Genomic DNA, 15765 nt, shown 5'->3' with positions numbered 1-15765 from the left:
CTAATCATAACCGACTCTTGAAATCTGGACTCATCTTTTTCTTCTTCAGTCTGGGTTATTTCCTGAGTCGACATGCACGTCGACACAAGCTACAACAATGATAATATGTGGAAACATTCTATGTTATCATGTGGTAAAATGTGGGTTTCTTGGCGGATGTTTTGACTGAGACAATACAAAAAATACAAGGGTTACAGGAAACGAAAGTATATTTTGCATGCTTTTATTGTATAACCATTTTGGTTGAGTTGAAAATGGTTTTGAGCTACTTTTGTTATGCATTTAGGGAGAAACGCTCAAACCAAGTCAAAACATTGATTACACAACAGGCTCGTTTCCTGCTGACTGGGTTCCGTCCTATTACGCAACTTAGAACAATAACCAGTCCAGAAATTTGAGACCAACTGATTGATACATAAACATTAATCAGTATTATTTGATACATCTAATCACTTGTATATTGCAACACAACGCTCCTTCTAATTCTTGCAAACACGTCGTGTAGTGTGTCCTGTCGTACAGCGTGCTCTGACAAATCTGGAAATCGTGCAAATCTCAAAACGAGGCTCGGCCGCTAGAAAAGTTTGGCGGTCTTGTACGAACTTGATATTATATCAAATCACATTGTACGTTACAAAACTACACTGAATAAGCGCAAAGAACACATAACAGGTGTCAGCCAGAATCATTTTGCGACCTCTTCAAACAGGGACTGTCAATGACGTCTTAGTTAAAATCATGCTGCCTTCACCTCGCCATAAAATATAGAAATACAATTTGTTTACAAGTTTAAAATTAAAGTTCATTTGTAAATACCATTTTCTTATGAAACAAGGAATTGGAATTTCGTGTGACCATAGTTGTTTGTAGTGTCTCTTTTCACTTTCACACGAGAAAATTCGGATCGGCTGAAACGTAGGTCATTGTCTGAATTGGTTCATGAGACTGATGTTTCTGTTTGATTGCTTTAAAGTAATGTTACTTAGATTACGTGGATGTTCCTGAGGATGATGGCTGTCAACTGAAGGGCTATCGTGTCAACTTCGTAAAAACGGTTCTGCGAGGGATCTAGTATAGACTAACAACTAGTCTCTGAAATGAACATATTTTACAGAAAATAAAGCTCACAGTGAAAAGAAAAAGTATAATGAAAAGGAGCCCTGAGACTTTCTTCATTACTCGAGTTGTGAAAATCTAGACTTGCCACATTTTCTAGACTTGCGAGGGCTTTCTTGGATATATTTACTTCAGAGTCTGTATGACAGACTACGAGGGATCCAGTGATCGGGCGATTGACCCAAGGGTTGAAAGACTTAGAACAGCAAATGACCATAATTCTATGCAATGGAATTTACATACTCCACCAAACATTGTGTTATAATTTCCACTTTGGACATTGACTAGAAAACTTTGAATGACGCACTTAACAAATTTGACGCATCAGTGACAGACATGAAGTCATGAACGTATTTTGACATGTACCATATTATATTCCTGTGATATTTTCTGATGTTTCTGGTGGGGAAGGGTTGTTGTTGTTGTTGTTGTTGTTGTTGTTGTTGTTTTCTTGGGTTTTCTTTGTCTTATTCAGGGGAAGAATTATCATCATGTCCTCAACTCTCCGTCTTTAATAACCCACTGGTTAAAGAATTCACCGTTCACGTTGTCCTGTATTCGATTCTCTACATGGTCCCGCCCGTGAAAATCCGGGTTAGAATTGATTTTCAGTAACCTATGCTTGCCGTTAGAGGCGACTAACGGCATCGAGTGGTCAGGCTTGCTAACTTGGTTGACACATATCGTATCCCAATTGCGTAGATGGATGTTCATGCTGTTGATCACTGGATTGTCTGATCCAGACTCGATTATTTACAGACCGATGCCATACAGCTGGAATATCGCTGAATGCGGCATGCAACTAAACTCATTCACTCTCTACATGGTCCCCAATTATAGGTGACTCCCACCTTGATATTGCGGGAGTATTGCTATCTGAGCAATCGTCTGTATGTTTAAGCGATCATGTTGTTCTCAGACACCGGGAGCAGGTGTTCCACCACTAGACGCTCCGATCGAGACAAGACAAAGACAGTAATAGCGTCACCGACACGTTACGTACAATGTGAACCCACTTGACCCATATACCCCAGAGAAGCATCGCACGGTGAAGAACGCCAAGTGGACCACAAAGAGGTGTCAAAACCTGACAATGCAACCTTTGCAAAAAATGTTTGACCTATATCCTGCTATGTGTGTCACTGGACTGAAAAACTCCTCGTCCCTCTATCACTTGCACTGATATTGTTCGTGGCAGTTTTGCCATCTGTAATCATTCTGACTGGAGAGCTCCAACTTAATTAAAATCAATTAGTTTGCACAGGCACATTGATAATGGTGATAAACGAACAGCTAACGTTGCAGTTTGATTAAAACAGACGGCGGAGGTTTGTTTGCCTCTGAAAAGAGGGATTAATCATGGAGACCAACACACGAATGCCAGGATACTTCAGAGAAACTCTAAGATTTGGACTATTAGAAACGAAAATAGATTTGAGAATTCTTGTCTGAAGGGGTTAGAGAAAATGTGTATTTGCCTTTCCTTTTAACGGATAGAACTAGGGTAAAATATTTCTAATAATTACTAACCCGTGGCAAGATCAACGATTTAATTATTATACTTTTTAAACAGTGTTTAATAATATCACACGTGGAAGGACCTATTTTTGGGCAGCACCAACGGCGTCCTCGGTAACACCTGTATAGTCTACCTATTAGACGGATAGACTCCCGAGAGACGCTGCTACTTCACAGAAGACCAGAGATACACAGGCACCTACGGAATGCTCTTAAGTTAATGTTATTGGCATATTGTCACTTGAATAGGCTATACCAATATATTGCAGTTGCCAACCGCAGATCTCGTGTATGAAGGACGATTGAAATACACACAGAATATGGACTTTGATTTTGCATTTGTACATGACATTGTATTCTCTTGTCGTGAATTTTTCGTGTTACGAAATTGAGCACATGGTATACGACACAAAAATCAACTCGTGTGAAATCACAGTGCCAACATTATTCGATGTGTCCACCTTCTCCCAGGCTACCCCCAGCGGCTCTGACCCAAGTTGGAAGCCAAATTACCCTTTGAAGGGATGGTCGAATCATTAGCTACGAGTAGTGAATACATACGCGACACTTTTACAAACGATATCGTTTTCAACTTGGAATATAGATAATATGCAAAGTTTAAATGAGTCTCAGAGAAATATATTGATAGCCTTACCCAGTAAGAAAGCAGTTAGAAATACACTCTAAATAAATAGCTTATGCGAGGACTCGTATGTTAATGTATACTTCATATTATGTCACCAACATAATATTTTTCAGTTAGAGTTATCCGCCCCTGTTACCTCTCAAACAGACATGGCGGCAAACACGGCATGCGACTCGGAGTGAATAATAACAAGTTTATGTTTTAACTGTTTACTTGATCTGGATTTCATGTTTTTTGTCAGTTATTCAAAGAGACTGAAACAACTTCAACTTGTTTTTATTTCATATAAACTATACATTCATTTGGGAAATGACTTTAAATGCGACAATTCAAGGAGAGAAAAATTCAAGGGAGATGGCTTTTGTCGTGATGTTAAAGCGTCGTCACTCACTGACGCAGCTGGCCCATGTTGGGGATCAAACCCGGGCCTACGTTTGACGAGCTCACCAACGACTACGTCAACGATGAAAATTCGCCGTCCAACTTCTGCAATGTGTGTAACTGACAGAGCGTTTCTCCGCACCGGGAACATTGGCCACTCGGTCTTGGTGCCAACCTGTACCAACGCGACCATTATTCCCTAACTAAAATAAACATGGCTGCTGTCGTTATCAACTCCAACCCCCGAATACCCTGAACTACCAACTGGGGCCAATGTTCCCAGTGCGGAGAAACGCTCTGTCAGTTACACTGCAGAAGTCGGACGGCGAATCTTCATCGTTGACGTAGTCGTTGGTGAGCTCGTCAAACGTAGGCCCGGGTTTGATCTCCAACATGAGCCAGCTGCGTAAGGAGTTGTTAACTGGCATTTATTGATAATTTTGGGTCATGCCCGAAGAATTTAGATGCACTTTGGAGATATATTGAAATAATTAAGTTTTTTGAATACATGAAGTTTTAAACATCTTATCGAATGGTTTGCACTATAACATTTCTAACAGCGGCATAGATATAATCACTGGCTTACTCTTTCAATGCGGTAGAAACCCGTGGATGAGATATGGCTGCTTGTGTCTTTGGTCTCTTAGTAAATTGTCTGAATTCGCGGAATTTATCCATTACAAAAACATTTCTTTCATATAAATGTTATTTGGTAATGAGAAGTTGAAAGAACAAGAAACTTGAAATTGTAACTTTATTTTCATCTCACCAAAATGCACTGTAAAACATTACACAATACAGCGGCCAGAATAATTAATGAAACGTCGTTGGGAAAGGATATGACATCCATTAAGTTCCGTGTCTTCATCAACTTTAATTTTTCAAAGAGGGGCCTACCCAATTGCCAAACCGCTTTCTGCAGGGAAAGTGAGACGTGTGCATTCTCGGATTATGATTCGTGATACTTCAATACTCCAGTGTTGTCAATAACAGGATCGGGTAACTTGCTTGATAACGGTGTTAGAACCCACACCGAAACGTGGCTCTCACAGCAATACAGAAGTTGTTCATCCATATGTTGTTATCCTTCCTAACATGATCGGGATACATCAGTATGGCAATGTAACCACTCTTCTGCCAGAACAGCCTAAGTAAACTTAGGCTCAGTATTATTCGTTACACTGCTATACTGAGTCTAACAAAACCTAGTAGAAGGTCGAGTCAGCTAACCTTTGAGCGACCTATGACCGCGCAATCAAACGTGAGACGGCCGAACTGATTTAACCAATCAGACAGCGACTACTTGTTAGGGTTCGGCGGGACTTACAAAAGGGTTTTGGGATTTTCTCTTCCCTGGTCGCTGACTCTGATCTATCAACAAACGGAAATCCGCATAAAACACAGATATTTGACCTGCAGTATACGTTTATGGGTTTCTAATGACATGGTTACTATTTGCTTATATTTTCGCAAAATGATATCCATGAATATTGACAAAAAAGCTATTTTCAGCGACTGTTTACTCATTGCATGTATCACTCGGAAGCGATCGTGAGGAAAATAGCATTCGGAATCGTTCGAGTTTTTTAGGTAAAGGTTCAAACGGTATGTGCGAATGTTAACTTTCGCGATTTGGTAAGCTGTGTTCTGATTGGTCAGTCCAAAAGGTTAGCTGTCGCGACATTCTACTAGGTTTTGTTAGACTCAGTATAGCAGTGTAACGAATAATACTGAGCCTAAGTTTACTTAGACTGCTGCCAGAACCGCGTACCTCAGAAACCATTAACGCTTTACTGCACCTTCTTAGACTCTCCTACCCCATACTTTTCAATATATTGTAAAAAGTTAACAGTATTGTCATATTTGTTAGTTTGTTTCGTATATTACGCGGCACTTAGTAATGTTTCGTATATGACGCGGCACTTAGTATTGTTTCAGCAATATCACAGAGGGACTCTAATAATCGGGATCACTAAACCGAGTGTTTATTGATATTGTGGATGACGTCCAACGCCATCTGTGCACTATGACAACTCACTACAATCCTGGCCATCTGATCCAGTCGTGACCATCTGATCCAACCCTGGCCATGTGATCCTTTCCTGGCCATCTGATCCAAACATGGCCATCTGATCCAAGCCTGACCATCTGATCCAAGCCTGACCATCTGATCCAATCTCGTCTCCTCCATTTAAGCAAAAGTATACTGGTGACTTAACCATGGTGAAATGTGGACCGGATATGATGTGTCTTCGTACGGCTCGTGCTATCAACCAGTGGTTTGCCTTGTCCTGACGACGGGATGAAGCCAGAACATTAGCAAGCATCTAACGACCCAGTCTATGCAAGGGGAAACGGAGAGCCCTAGACAGTAGGCACAACTTTGTCACGTTAGATGTAAAATTGAATTAATTTAGATACGAAGGGCAATATATGTATTAATTAATGGTTAGCAGGTCTGTTGTTTAAAAACTAACAACGGCCTTGTAATTCTGAAATGTTTCATTTTAAACACACACACCACAATTGAAAACGTGTGCCTCTTTTCATTAAAAATGTGGTGTTATTTCGAGAATAGTATCGATCCTGTCCGTGCAGCAACACGTGTGTGAGATGCGGCAAGATCCTTCCTCCTTTTCAAGATGAGAGCGAAAACCTTCTTTCCTGGAAATGACCTTCGTGAGGATGTATTGGGAAATAGTAATGAGTTTGGTATCATTGATTCACTTTGACCAGTGAATCGTTTAAAGTCCTAAAGGTGTTGGCTGTTAAACAAACCACCATAGTGATTATTTAGACATGGGAAAAAACGTCAAGCAGATTTGACATGAAGACGCGGATTATAGATTTGGAGACACCGTGGAGAGCAATAAACATTGATTTCAGGCTTTCAAAATACTCGTGTACGTCTTCTGTACACAGAAGGGCCCCAGAGGATCTATTTACGTTGTTGTAATTGCAACCACAGTTACATAATAATAGTGAACAATCAGGTTAGAATTGGACTTCAGCAATCAATGCTTGTTGTAATAGGCGACTATCGCAGTCGGATGATCAGGGGCCCGTTTCACAAATCGATCGTAGCGCTACGACTGTCGTAAGTGTACATGTATGTAAAAGTATGGGAGTTACGATCACCTCAGCGCTACGATCGCTTTGTGAAACGGGGTCCTGGGCCCCGTTTCACAAAGCGACTGTAACACTACAATAGTTGTAAATCACTACAATCCAATTGTAACTTTAACTTACAATCACTCCACCGTTCCTCAAAGCAATTGTAAGTTACAATAGTTGTAAGTTACAACCACTTCCGTACGTTGCTTATGACCGTCTATAAGTTACTTACGATCGATTGTTGTGTGTGAACAAGTTGGCAGTGTTTTGTTGTAATTCATAAACAAAGGAGACAGAAATTTGGCCCTGATAGGATATTTCAAGACCATAGTCGTGTTCTGGATGTTTACAATGACGCTGAAATATTTTCAAGGTACAGAATGACAGGGACTACATTCTGAAACTGGTAAGTATGCTAAAACCTGGGTTGTTCTAGGACACCCAGTATTTACATGCACTATCCGTAGAAAGCAAGGTTTTAATTACTTTGCGATATCTTGCTAAAGGTGGATTTTTTCTCAGAATTTGGAAAGGGGAAGCAACTATCGCCAACTGGAAGTAATGTAAACGCATTATTTCTAACTTTCGCGCAGAATATCACGATTGTAATATACGATCGAAAGATTTACAATCATGAGAGTTACAATTCCCTTACAATAGCTTTGAGGAACAACAATAAATTGTTATTTACGATAATTGTAAAGTTGATCGTAGGGCTTACAACTGGTGGTAGCTACGATCGCTTTGAGGAACAGGGCCCAGGCTCGGTGACTTGGCTGATGGATGTCATCGTATCCCAAATGCGTCAAGCGATGTTGATAATGTCAGTCACTTGATGGTCCGATCCAGACTCAATCATTTACAGATCGCTGGAATACTGCTGGGTTCGGCGTTAAACAACAAATAAACAAATAAATATACACTGTTCTATACCATCTGACCAAGAGTAAGAGGCGACTAACGGGATCGGGTGGTCAGGCTCGCTGACTTCGTTGACACATGTCATCGGTTCCCAATTGCGTAGATCGATGCTCATGCTTTTGATCAGTGGATTGTCTGGTCCAGACTCGATTAGTTACAGACCGCTGCCATATAACTGGAATATTGAGGCGTAAAACTGAACTCACTCACTGTGATATTCAAAGCAGCGTTCAATTCAACCCACGCGTGCATGCATCATGTGCCAAATAAATTTTGTTACAGTTAATCCTCTACGTATTCTGCATTCTGTGTATTATTCAACGACATATGGATCTAATGAAACATCTCAACAGTAAAATATAGTCCCTTTACATAAATTGAGTTTACCTTGTCATGCGTCATCTTCCATGAAATGTCTGGTGTCAAACAATTATCGAAAAATCAAATAAATCTTTCTTTTGAAGAAAACTAAGTTTCCAGATTCGTTTGAACAATGTGACGGTATAGAACAAATTAAATGATCTCATTTCTATATTTTTCATGACTTTAAGCTTTAAAATTTTTAATAAACAGGCCAACACTTATCCCGGTGTTTCGGAACATAATTCCGTAAGTAAACGGAGGAAGCAAGGAGATGATAAGTAGAAGGCACATGACATCTTCTTCCCTCAAGGGATGATGTGATGGGTTCAGGGTTAACCCAGTACTTCTACACTTAATCCTTTTGAAGAACACGAGCTTCACTTCATATAAATCATTACAAGGTCACACAGGGAAAAACGGTCAACTGTCACGTTCCTACAGTCTCCCTTTGGTCACATGCAAAGCGACATTCTGAAGACGCTCTGTCAAAGAGCTTTAAAATCGATAGAAATGTTGTGTCAGAACATCTTAGGTCTCATTAGTACCGCCGACACGATTGATGCCGCTGGTCAGAGGTCAGTGTTCCCCCTTGGCGTTCCCTTATATTTCGGTTAACGCTCCCCAGTTGTGCCTCTTCATCTTCAGATGCCATCGCTAAGTGATCACAGGGACAACCAGTCGCTAGTTTTCTTGTGCTTGCGTATACATGCTATATTATGTTTGGAAAACACTGACATTAAATTTTGTGCGTGTCATTGACAAGAAGTCAATTGTAGCTGGTTGAACACTTGCAAAATTAAACACAGATTAAAGGTTAAAATCATGATTAATGGCAATGTTTCGTGCCTCAGCCATGCAACCAATGCCTTTATCATTGAGGGTTCCTGGCACAGTCAGGCTGGTAATGCTCATCATCAGCCCAGGGCCCTTGCCCCTCTACACGCAGCCCAGACAGCGAATAGGACTTCTCCCAGGAAACGCTGCTTAGTCGAACCAACCAAGAACTTACAGGACAATATGTAGACTCCACAACACTGCAGCCTTCTGCATTACCCAGAGTGTCAGTAGGACTGTACTCCTGGTGGAGAACCCGGCCACTTTCCTGATCTGCACCAAGAGATCAGGAGGTACCAAACCAAGGCACCGAGAACAATGGGGAGCCTGACGACGGTGTACTTGGGATGCAAGTGAGACATTTCAAAGCCGAGGTCCGCATAAGAATGCTTTCCTTCTTATTATTATCATCGTCGGGGTTCGAGTCCGCTCGATCACTTTCGAAGTGGCACGGAACCAGGAACTGTGTAAAACTAACGAAGGACAGTTGTGTGGCTTCGTCAACATTCCAGCAATGTCAGGAAGCCTGTAAATACAGTATTCCGGTCGAACAACGACCAATTTGATCGAGGTACGAAGTACACAATCAGTACATTCAAATTGAGGAGACGACCATTATACATTCTGGGGGTTTGCATTTTTTACACAAAATATTCTGGTCTGGAAAATGGTCCAATAATGCGTAATTTCCCCACAGGTTTCACCCACACATATCAGTGGGTCACTAGACATTCGGGGATATCTATAAAAATACATCGCCTCAGGTGCAATCCATGTTTGGCAAGTTGAAAAATGGGCACGTTCTGGGGCACTAAGCAAACATATCACACCCACGCTCACCCCTCCTCTAACCTACACACTAACACACACACACGTACGCACGCACGCACAAACATGCAAAGTCTCTCGCTCGCTCGCTCGCTCGCTCTGTCTCTGTCTCGCTCTGTCTCTCTCTCTCTCTCTCTCTCTCTCTCTCTCTCTCTCTCTCTCTCTCTCTCACACACACACACACACACACACACACGAGATGACAGTCGTGAAGTCAAAAACTTAACCATGCCGATCCTCTCTTACAGCCTTATCACGCTGTTCCCATCACTGAATATTGCATACTAAATGACGCGTCCTTTCTCCTTCGATAAACACCCAACGCCCGTGGAGACTTTGTTGTCACTTTCCAGACGAAGATATGGATCTTCATATAGATTTCTTTATCCCATAATTACATGAAGACGGGGATATTGCAGTTGTTTGAAGGGTTTAGCGTTGTGAGCGTTCAATCAAACTATCATTAAGCAATGATTCTGGAACTGAAAAGGTTATAATAAACCGTGATTGATCATGATTACAAGCTGTTATTAATGCCCATTTTCGTTATATATTGTGAGAATACTGCGTGTTTGTGCGCAAAAACGACTATGTATTAAGCACTTCTTTGGTGGATACAACGTCAATATTCACAAGCTATCTAAGCTCTGATGCTGTTGAAAATATGTGATAAATTATAGGCTTACAGTAGGCGATAAGGTCTTGTCTTCGACCATGACTTAATTTTTGATCCAACGGTTTTCGAAGAAATCGGTATTTTTAAAATGATGGAATAACCTAGTGGCTAATCTCTCGTCCCTCGCGCCAAAGACTCGGTTTTCATCAAAAACATGGATACAATGTGTGGAGCATATTTCTGGAGTTCCCCGTCGTAACACGAGTGGAATATTGCTAATAACGGCGTAAAACAGTCATTACCCACTCATCCAAATGACACACAACACATCTTCTCTCTATCCGACTGTGCTTCTTAATTCCGGAAGGTCATTACTCTGAACAATTTCCACAGAGAAGGTAACAACTTGGATTAACCATTTTTACCGTCGACATTGGGGGAATGAAAGTGGTGGATTTTTCTGAAGAGTTTAAATTGTCGATTTTCCATAATACCGAACCGCGGGAGATTTATTACTCATTGAAGGGTATGAAACTGACCCATTTCCTCAGTAATTGCAACTATTTCTCTCTTGAAAAACGCCGTTTCCATCCTCTGGTTTAAAGGTTCGGCCGGGGAGCCGGAAGAACGGAACAGCTTGTTCTCGTGGGTTGTCAAGAGATTATCGACCTGAGATAACGAACCCGTTCAAAGTCAATCTGCAGCTCTTTATGCCATGCGTCGTATCTAACGACCTCATCTGGCGATAGCCTGTGAGTTCATAGTCACACGGATGTTTAAGGTATCCGTGACGTTTCCCATGGTAAGCTGGTATAACACATACGTGTCGACGAGTAGAAACACCGTTCGTCTTAAAGGAGAAAATGGTTGTAGTGAGTGTGTGTGGTTTTATGCCGCTTTGAGCAATATTCCAGCAATATCACGGCGGGGGACAGAAATGGGCCTCATACATTGTACCCATGTGGAGAATCGAACCCCGGGTATTCAGGGTGACGAGCGGACGCTTTAACCTTTAGGCTACCCCACCACGCTCTTCAGGAAGCAGTTGTAATTACACAGTGTATTATATTTAAGAAATACAGTTCGCTCTTCCACCCTGTACAGTGTAGTAAAGTACACTTTTGCCCTGAGCTGGTATAAAGTACGAGGAAGCTTTTCTAAGATGCCAAGGGGCGGTGGGGTAGCCCAATGGTTAAAGCGTTGGCTCGTCACGCCGAAGACCCGGGTTCGATTCCCCACATGGGTACAATGTTTGAAGCCCATTTCTGGTGTCCCCCGCCGTGATGTTGCTTAAATATTGCTAAAAGCGGCGTAAAACCAAACTCAGTCAGTCAGTCTAAGATGCCAAATTTAATACACACGGGAATTTATTTAGGCTAAAAACAAACAAAAAGGCGACGGTTTCGGTGACCTAAATTAACAATCCTCGTTCAGGGCTAACTGACGGGCTCTTCCAGTGACGTGTCTACCCTTACTACGTTGAAACGCACGTTGCCGTGAAAACAAATGATAAACAGTTTAATGAGGGTTTACGTTCAGGTTAAATATCTTCTCTAAAGTACTTTAATTACATCTGTGATTAACGTAAACCACGTGGGGAAATATGAACGTCGCATTTCCACTACCAACGTATGTTTAGAACAGTAAATCCAGATGAAGCTGACTAGTCATCCGACATTCCACGGTGCATAGAGGGAATGTTAGCATCGCCTTCGTTCGCGAACATGGCCGTGTCGCTGTTTAATTGTGAGTCGAGCTGAGGCATTTTATTCCGTCGAAAAAGTTAAACGTAATGTCTCCACCAGTGACGTTTGCAGTGTGAAGCAACTGCAAAGCAAGAAACAGGCGTTACGGAGTAGTTTACTGTAGGAGGCTGTACGAGGCGATGACAACTGGTTTCAAAATGATATTGGAGATGAATACCATTACTTGTAATCATTGCAACGATCTGAGAAAGAAACTACTTCCAACACTGTATATCAAGAGACCATCTGTATTTAAAATGATAAGTTTATTTCAAACTAAAAATGTCTCGTATTTTGATTAAATTGTCAACCTTTTGTTGCACAATGTTATCCAATTTTAGATAGACCTAATATATGGTCTCTGATGTTACATTTGACAACTTTCTAAATGGCAGTGTGTATTTATCAGTGGATAGCATGGCTACGGGGAGTCCTATGGCTGACTGACTGACTGAGTTTGGTTTTACGCCGCTTTTAGCAATATTCCAGCAACATCACGGCGGGGGACACCAGAAATGGGCTTCACACATTGTACCCGTGTGGGGATTCGAACCCGGGTCTTCGGCGTGACTAGCCAACGCTTTAACCATTAGACTACCCCACCGCCCGGGAGTCCTATGGGATGCAGGAAAACGAACATTTACAGTTTTTAGAACCAGTGATCATAATTAAATTTTAGCCATCGTAAGTAGCATCCACATACAAATCTATCTGTGTCCTGTTTTCTTTATCCCGCGATTAAATATAATTCTTAGGGCAGCAATTTTATTCCCTGTGTTTCTCATCTCCGTACCCATCCTTCTAAATGTATTGCCATTATTCAGATAATTTTGTCTTTTGACCCATGTTCAGAATTTGGTGGTTACGTAAAACACCTAAAAAATAATGCCCTAACAAAGAAATCCACATGCCTAGAATGGCTTCAGCTGCAGTTTGTTGACACAGCGGTGAATCTGGGCTGCCTATTGTCCTACCCGTCTCCTAAGTGGTGAATCTGGGCTGCCTATTGTCCTACCCGTCTCCTAAGCGGTGAATCTGGGTTGCCTATTGTCCTACCCGTCTCCTAAGCGGTGAATCTGGGCTGCCTATTGTCCTACCCGAACAAATAGCTAAACAGCCTTCAACAGTGCGAATGTTACAGGGGTTAAAACCTATCTGCTACCTAAAGAACGTATATACTTCCTGGATAACCTAACTGCTACCTGAACAACCTAACTGCTACCTGAACAACCTATCGGCTACCTGAGAACCTATCTGCTACCTGCAGAACCTATCTGCTAACAGGAGAAACTATCTGCTACCTGAAGAACGTATGTGCTACCTGGAGAACCTATCTGCTACCTGAAGAACCTATCGGCTAACTGGAGAAACTATCTGCTACCCGAAGAACCTATCTTCTAACATCAGAACCTATGTGCTACCTCAAGAACACACCTGCTACCTGAAGAAGCTATCTGCTACCCGGATAACCTATCTGCTACCTGAACAACCTATATGCTACCCGGAGAAACTATCTGCTACCTGGATAACCTATCTGCTACCCGAAGAACCTATCTGATACCCGGAGAACCTATTTGCTACCCGGAGAACATATCTGCTACCTTGAGAACCTACCTGCTACCTGAAGAACCTATCTGATACCCGGAGAAACTATCTGCTACCTGGATAACCTATCTGCTACCCGAAGAACCTATCTGATACCCGGAGAACCTATCTGATACCCGGAAAACATATCTGCTACCTGGAGAACCTACCTGCTACCCGGACCACCTATCTGTTAACAGGAGAACCTATCTGCTAACAGGAGAACCTATGTGCTACCTCAAGAACACACCTGCTACCTGAAGAACCTATCTGCTACCTGGAGAAACTATCTGCTACCTGGAGGAACTATCTGCTACCTGGATAACCTATCTGCTACCTGGATAACCTATCTGCTACCTGAAGAACCTATCTGCTAACAGGAGAACCTATCTGCTACCTGGATAACCAACTGCTAACAGAAGAACCTAACTGCTACCTGGATAACCTATCTGCTACCTGAAGAACCTATCTGCTACCCGGAGAACATATCTGCTACCTGGAGAACCTACCTGCTACCCGAAGCGGCTTCCTGGAGAACCTATCTGCTACCTATAGAACCTATCGGCTCATTGAGAACCTACCTGCTACCTGAAGAACCTATCGGCTTCCTGGAGAACCTTTCTGCTACCTGAAGAACCTATCGGCTCATTGAGAAACTATCTGCTACCCGGAGAACATATCTGTTACCTGGAAAACCTATCGACTCCCTGGTAAAACTATCGGCTACCTGAGACCCTATCTTCTATTTCACAATCGTCTACTGATGCTTGCACCCGTTCTGTGGGTGTTGCTGCAACATCAGTATATTCCACAACGTACTTGGTGTAGCAACAACCCCGCAATTTTGTAATTGACTATAATATATATAGTTGGAAGCAATTCTGTCAAAATAAACTACCGGGCAAAGAGAGTGAACACTTTTAAAGTAACTGCATAAATCTCACACGCACGCACGCTCGCACGCGCGCGCACGCACACACACACACACACACACACACACACACACACACACGCCGGTACAGGTTTGTCCCAAGCAGATAACATTCACCAAAACGCAACATGGTCCCGATAACATCGCAGCTGTCCGAACACTCCTTACGAATCGTGCATTTTTCGAAACGTGAAAACGTGCATGATTGTGGCATTAATACCGATGTTGAAGAGAGCAAGCATGCAGTAACCAAAAATCCACCACGAATGCCCAGTCTTCCACAAGCGCAACGAGACAGGGCGATCGGTATGGCCAGTATGGGTCTTTACAACATTGGCTGACAAGAACCTTCAACTCCAGTCAGGCCACCATCAGCAAATTGATAAACCGCTACTAGCAAACAGGCCAGACCCAAGCCCGCCCAAGATCGGGAAGACCAAGTCTTAAAGTCACGACACCGGCCGAAGACCACTACTTCCGGCAGATCCACCCCCCGAACAGATTCGTGACGGAGACGTCAACGGCGGGGACAGCACTAGGAAACGCCATCAGCAGACGAGAAGTCCTTCGACTACTTGGTATGGTTGGTATACGAGCCTACCGCCCGTTCCGTAGAATGGCCTTGACCCGTCTACACCGTCAACACAGACTGAAACGGACACGAGGCGGCAGCGACGTGACTGGGAGAAAGTGTTCTTTACAGATGAAAGTCGGTTCATTTGGTTCAGAAACGATGACCGAGTTGGAGTTTTTCGACGTAGAGGAGAGCGAAGGGCGTCAAACTTCTTTCATGAAGATCATCCGTTCGATGGAGGAGGCATCATTGTATCGGGCGGCATTTGTGTCTAAAGAACAGCGAGGCTGGGCATCAACGGAGGAAATCTGAATGCTTAACGATATGGGGGTGAAGTGTTGATACGTTTTGTGATGCCCTTTATTCGACAACAGCCAAGAGGAGTAATTTTTCAGCACGACAACGCAAGGCCTCACACCGCCAGAATTGTACGAGAATACCCGTACAACGTTAACGTCAACGTATTGCTTTGGACAAACTGTTCTCCAGACATGAACCTCATTGAACAGCACTGGGATCATCTTGATCGTCGGCTGAGACAGCGTGTACCACCTCCAGCGAACCGACTGGAACTTGAACAGACTCTCTTGGACT

This window comes from Haliotis rubra, unplaced genomic scaffold (assembly GCF_003918875.1).
Source record: "Haliotis rubra isolate DU_JTF1 unplaced genomic scaffold, ASM391887v1 Scf23, whole genome shotgun sequence".
In the NCBI taxonomy this organism is placed as follows: Eukaryota; Metazoa; Mollusca; class Gastropoda; order Lepetellida; family Haliotidae; genus Haliotis; species Haliotis rubra.
The sequence above is the reverse complement of the archived record's forward strand: the minus strand, read 5'-3'. Positions refer to the sequence as shown.